The following is a 6,219-nucleotide window of genomic DNA, read 5'->3' as shown; positions in this document are numbered from 1 at the left end:
TTTATCATTATTTTATAATTCAATTCATTTATCACATAATTGACAAAACTTAAATTTGATAAGTTTTTAAAATAACGGTGAATTTATAATGGATTTATATGTGCTTAGTACTTTCTAGTCTTTATATATATTTTCTAGAGATTTTAATTTGATTCTAAATATAATAATGGTTAATTTAATATTAAAATTAATTTAAATAATTATATTTATTTAACTAAATTTTATTAGGCTAACCGTATTTAGCTAATATGCAATTACAGCCAACTATGTAGGTCACATGACAGGGTACAATGCAAGCTGCTTTGCTCTCGAGAGAGATCAAAACGCCAATTAAAGGATGCAGGGTTAAGTTGACCAAGCCAAACATCACATCATAACTCCTGCGTGTGGCTTTAGAACCTTCCGTGTTTCTTGTTGCTTCTTGCTTCTATTCTTGTTCTTGTTCTGCAACATTTTTCATTTCTTGGCTCTTTGTGCTTTCTCGCTTCTTGATTCTTCGCTTTCTAATATCTTTTTGATTCTTCATTCTTTCTCATTTCACTCTTGGTTCTTCTTTCTCACAAAAAATCCCCTCTCGTTGGAGAGAAAGGCAGTGACTCTTGGAAAGGCGATGAGGGAAAGCGGTGAGTCCTCTTGACCTTTCCATCAGAAACCTCAACCTCAATCTTGATAGATACTATACCTTCAGCAGATTAATGAAAAATTCTTATTCTTGCCTATTCTCAGTCGAGATCTTCCTCAAATATTGCAGATGACCTTTTCAAACTCCTCGATAAGGCGGAGGCGGCTGAGTTGTTTATCGTCGACTACGCTGAGATTGTTGGGCGAGATCGCCGGTCCAAACCTTGTCTGCTATCTTCTTTCTTGCCATCACATATTTTGATTTCTGCTTCCATGCTTGTTTTCTCTCAACACTAGCCATTGGAGTCTTGGGGATTATTGATGCTCTGTGTAGGTGCGACCTAACCCTTCAACCCTATTGGATGATTGACTTATTCATTTCTAGTGGAAGCGGAAAGGAGAAAGCTCCTGGTCGGCATGCTACAAGAAACTTTGGGATTAAATTTCATTTTTCTAAACCCTTCAATGTTGTATCAGGTGTTTAATAACTTTACTATTTTCGAGATTTATAGGTGATCTTTTTATTTTGTTTCTGCGACTTCTTTCGTTCTTCTCTCTCTTTTTCTATTGTGGTTTACAATTGTGGATGCAGAAAGCTTTTCATTTCAGGAAAAGTATCTCGTCCTACCTCTATAATATACAATATCTAGGCCTCTCCTTATGCTACGTGCATCCTCTTGGAATCAATCTATCTGCCACAATGTAAGCCCTTTTTAGTGTTAAATCACCAATCTTGTTTACCTTCTTGGTTTTCTTATTTTGATTTATTCTCAGCTGTCAATTTTAGGGTTTATTTAATTATAATGACTCCAAATTATCATCTGACTATAACTTATTTGCACACAATGATACAATATTTGTAATGCTTTTTTTGCCATACATTTGGGCTCTTTTTGATTCTTTTGTTCAAATAAAGATCGGGGATGAAACATTATTTCTCATATTTTACATGTCTATACTTAAAATTACATCATTTAACCCTCTTCTTGTGGGTTGATCAATAGAACCAAGGCTGCATAGATTTGCATTCAATTTGTAGTATGTAGGAGTCTTCGATTAGTTCATTGACTAACTTTCTGCACTTTTGTTTTAAGTCTTTGAATGGAAGTTTTCTTGAGGGATAAATGGAAAAAAAAATATTAGTTCTTCAAAACTTTGTTGTTGTTCTCAATATCATTTCTTTCATAGCACATCAAATCCTTATGTATCAATTCAAAATTGTTGTGAAATGTCAATCAATGAATATTTTACTACTATATACGAACTCAAGTGCAGTTCATGGTATGACAAAAAGAGGAATGGAAACACATACTAGTTCTTTATTATTTGCTCTCATTTTCATATTTGGTGGAACTAATTGATTTACAAAACTATTTATGTAGGGTTCTCAAATTTAATTTTTTTAGCACACTAGATTTTTGAGCTAGCATCAATTTAGAGTTGATTGAATTTATTACTATAATTCTTTTTTGAATGTAGATGAGATTCTAATTGGTGTGTGCATGGAACTACAAAAGAATTGAATGGACAGAACAAGGATATATCTCTAATAGATTTAATTTGAAAGCTTCAGATATATTTATGTTCTACTCCAACCATATTGAAGCTTCAAATAGAATCTTTCCAAGCTTCAATTCATGAATTATAGGTAATGTTTATTGACTTTTATTATGAAGTTTAAGTTAATCAAGATTGTTAGTTAAAGGTCATTGACTTTGTTAGTTGCAATATCAAAAATATTTCACTAGGTTGATAAATCAAAACATCAGTTTGTTATTCTTCTCTTAGCATCATCATAACTACCAACAACTACTATTAGATACATGGTGGCAAGATTCGTCAAAACAATGCTATCAATCTTTTCAAATTCAAACCTCATGTGTGATTTCAATTCATGGATCATAATCACCCATTGCTATGAGTGTTAGCACAATGTAAGAAAACTTGGATACATTGAGCTCTTAGAAACTTAAAATCAATAGTACATTCAAATGCAATTATGATTTGAAATTGATTACATTTTATATTTGTGAATACTTAAGACTAATCCAAATCAACGTTACACTAAAGATGAAGAAATCTCATTTAGTAATCTTTAAAATTGCTAATTAAGTCTAATACTAATACTATGGATCAGCACTCCTTGAGTTGCTTAATTTTGGAATCAATATTGCCTAATTTCATTCTTCATACTCTTCCATTAATGTCTATTCTTTTACTTTTTCTATTTTTTCTTCCTTTGCTATTGCCTTTATCTTTTCTATTTTTCTTGTTTGTTAATTATTTTGGCTCCTTTTTCCTTTTCTTTATTTTTTTTCATCCTTCGAATCTTCTACTTTGTCTTCTTTATATTTGTGATCTTAATGTAGTTTAGTTTTGGTTCTTTTGAATCTCCTTCGTCTTCTTTGGTGTTTCTTATGTATCTAATCTCAACATCTAAATATCTTCACATGGATTTTTGTAGACTCCTATGTAATTATAGAATCATCTACGTATTAGATATATAAGACCTTTGACATATCATCATGTTGTATCCCCGATTAAGTTAGATAGATAACCTTAACTATGATCATTATTTAGTGAATTAGTTTGGTCATAATATATCCGAGAAGTTAAATTATCATTTTGTCTTCAATTTATTCTCTCTTTTCTCCACTCAATAGATACATAATCTTAGTATTTCATCCTATCATTTGTTAATCATTTCTTTGTGGTCATAAAAAGGTTTGAGGTGCATTGTTGATATGCTGAATGTATATCCTGATTAAATAAATTTTGCCATGCATCCAACCATGTGAATCTTTTCCATGTAGTTGTTGAGCATGTGGAATTTGTGATTTATTAATAAAATAGGGAAGATAGTAGATACACAATATGAGTTAGAACATCATGTTGCTAATTATTTAGAATATGACATGTACTTTAAATACATTATCTAGTTAGATCATCTTTTAAAGTCTTCCATGCAATTGAATGATCTTGCTAGCTATTTATTTTATTTGGTATATAACTTTTGATTAAAGTATAGATTAATATGTATTTAATCATATAGAATTACATGTAGTTAATTTTTTTTCATTTTCTTGAGCACACATATATTGATCACCTTTAGAAGTTATAGAAGTTTTTTTAAGGTACATGGAATCTTTTTTTTATCCTTTCCTTTCCCTTTCATAGCTCGTCTTATATTCCCACCCTAAACCTATGTACACCAAGCCAATACTCTTGTTCTTCTAAGTTTCTCTAGTTATAAAAATTTAGAATAAGTAATTAAGATTTATGTAGTGGTTTTGATGATAGTCATATAATGTTAGTCAAATCATCATGCAAAATTTACATGTAAATATTGGATTGTATAGTTGATTATGTAGAAACCGAGTAATTAAATCATCTTCTTGTGTAGTCCAACTATAACTAGATAAGTAATTATGAGTGTGTAGGTAAATTTTCTTTTTTCTTTCTCCTTCTCTTTTATATTATCCTCATTTCATGTACTTATCATCACCATTCTCTTTTGCATTTTCTTTGTCCACTTTGTCATGGTTTTATTCTTCATTATCCTTATTATCATCTTCTTATTCTTTATTTCCTTCCTCATCTCTTGCTTCATTATCATTCTTGTCTTTGCCCTTTTTCTTCTTTTCTATTTTAATTTCTTTGTCTTTTTCCTCTTATCCTTTTATTTCTTCTTCTTGTTCTTTTTCTCTTGCTATTCTTTTTTTTATTCTTCGTCCCCTTTTTCTTCTTCAATTTCCTTTCTCTTATGATTTATTTTTCTTCATTTCTATTTTATTATTAAATTTTCTCTTTTTCTTCTTCTCCTTCCAATTTTTGTTCTTTTTGGTGAAGAATAATAATATTTTTTCTCTTTATTTTCCTCTTGTTAGTCTTTCTCTTTATCTTCCTCATCTTCATTTTTTTTCTCTTCTATTTCTCCCTGAAAAGGTAGTCAATACTACATATTTGATATATTTGTTCTTGAATTGATTAAGTACTTGCTATTTGCATCCCAATAATACCCTCTTAAAACTAGTTTTTGGGTCGAACTTAACCCAAATATAATAAATGTGTACAGGTTCATGCATATCATACTTAAATATGGATAGTTTGTTAGTACAGGAAGCATAAGATAATCAAATTTGTATTTTAATAATGCCAAAGGGTTTAAAGTTAAGCTTACTTGTGATCTAACATGATTAACCTAGTGTGCAAATAACTCAACTTGGGAAGTCCTAGACTCCTAGGGTCAAATTGACTAGATACTAGGCAAGTGAAAGCCCTAATAAGTCAATTGGACTAGATACTAGATAAGGTAAAGAAGCCTCAGCAGATCAAAGACACCAAGTAGAAGGAACTTGATAGGTTAAGGAGGACTAGAAATTAAGTCGAAAAGTCCTGGGGGTCAAGTGGTCAGATACTGAGCAGAAAACCTAAACAGGTTTGGAGGACCAAAGTTTGGCCAACGATAAGTTAAGGTAAGCTCTTAGAGTGGAGTGATTTTTCCGAAAGGAATAATGGATATGGACGAGTCCTCGTTAAGGGGACATCATTAGGTGTTGATCCGACTAAGGGATTCACTCGAATTCTGAAATCGAGATCGGGCAGTCAGGGAACTGTCAATTCAATCATACTTCATATTATTGTTTACTGTGTTAATTTGATTTTGTAGGATTGGTAGTCCGATTGGCCCAATTAGTAAATCGATCGACTCGATTAGTAGATTGAATTGTTAGGTAGACTGATAGGCCGATTCGGAATACCGAACATTGATGTGCCAGCTCTATTGTTCACTGTGTGACGTGGCATCTGATGTGGATTGACTGAGTCTCGGATGCCTGACGTGGCACGAGACAATGATCTTGTTGATATAGCACAATGATAACCCTTGACCTGCTGATGTGGGTGTTGACGTGGCTGAAGATTGTTATTGACAAGCTGACGTGGCCGAAGCTGGTTGGAGGACGGGCGGAGCGGTAGACCGATCAACCGATCGGGATCCGAATTCTAAGGCGATCGGGGTCAGGGTATTTAGTAGACCTATTAAGCCTTATAAAAGTACTTCTTGACAGAAGCTTCAAATCATCAACTTTCAAGTACTATTTCTCTCGCTTTGCTCTAAAACGGTGACGACACGATGACCAACTGCTCTAACAATTGTGTAAATCTTCGGATCCATTGTGTCGATAAATTGTGTTTCATTATTCATCTTTTGTGCTTTATTCTCTAAGGATGGCAACGTGTTACCGTTCCTAAATCTTTATAAAGACGTTTGAGAAAGAGATAGATAATGAATTGCCCATCGAAAACGATTAATGATCGTAGACTTTGAACTAGTACCCGCAGGCTGTGAATCAAGTAAAAACAAAGGTGTTCTTGTGTTGTGTTCTTATCTATTTCTATTGCATACTTTCGAAAATAAGAAAAGAAATTTTTAAAATGTGAGAAAATTGAAAGCGCTATTCACCCAGAGCGGGGACGTTCTGAATCGGTGCAACCACCATTTAAGCAGATTTTGCTTGCTTTATTTTTTGTTTATTTTTTCTCCAACACTACTAATCCAAGACCAAGTCTTGGTAGATCTTTCTCATTTTTTCGTGC

General features: G+C 32.5%; 1 long non-coding RNA gene across 1 annotated transcript; it reads left to right on the top strand.

Moving 5' to 3' along the window:
- Positions 1-380: 380 nt before the first annotated feature.
- Positions 381-2,265, top strand: LOC141816569 (uncharacterized). The gene is made up of 3 exons (XR_012600712.1): positions 381-623; positions 752-1,323; positions 2,101-2,265. It is a non-coding gene; the product is annotated as an uncharacterized LOC141816569 (long non-coding RNA).
- Positions 2,266-6,219: the final 3,954 nt, after the last annotated feature.

This window comes from Curcuma longa, unplaced genomic scaffold, assembly GCF_044706935.1.
Source record: "Curcuma longa cultivar G26 ecotype Majalengka, Jawa Barat unplaced genomic scaffold, ITB_CL_G26_1.1 contig_17287, whole genome shotgun sequence".
Lineage (NCBI taxonomy): Eukaryota > Viridiplantae > Streptophyta > Magnoliopsida > Zingiberales > Zingiberaceae > Curcuma > Curcuma longa.
The sequence above is the reverse complement of the archived record's forward strand: the minus strand, read 5'-3'. Positions and strand labels throughout refer to the sequence as shown.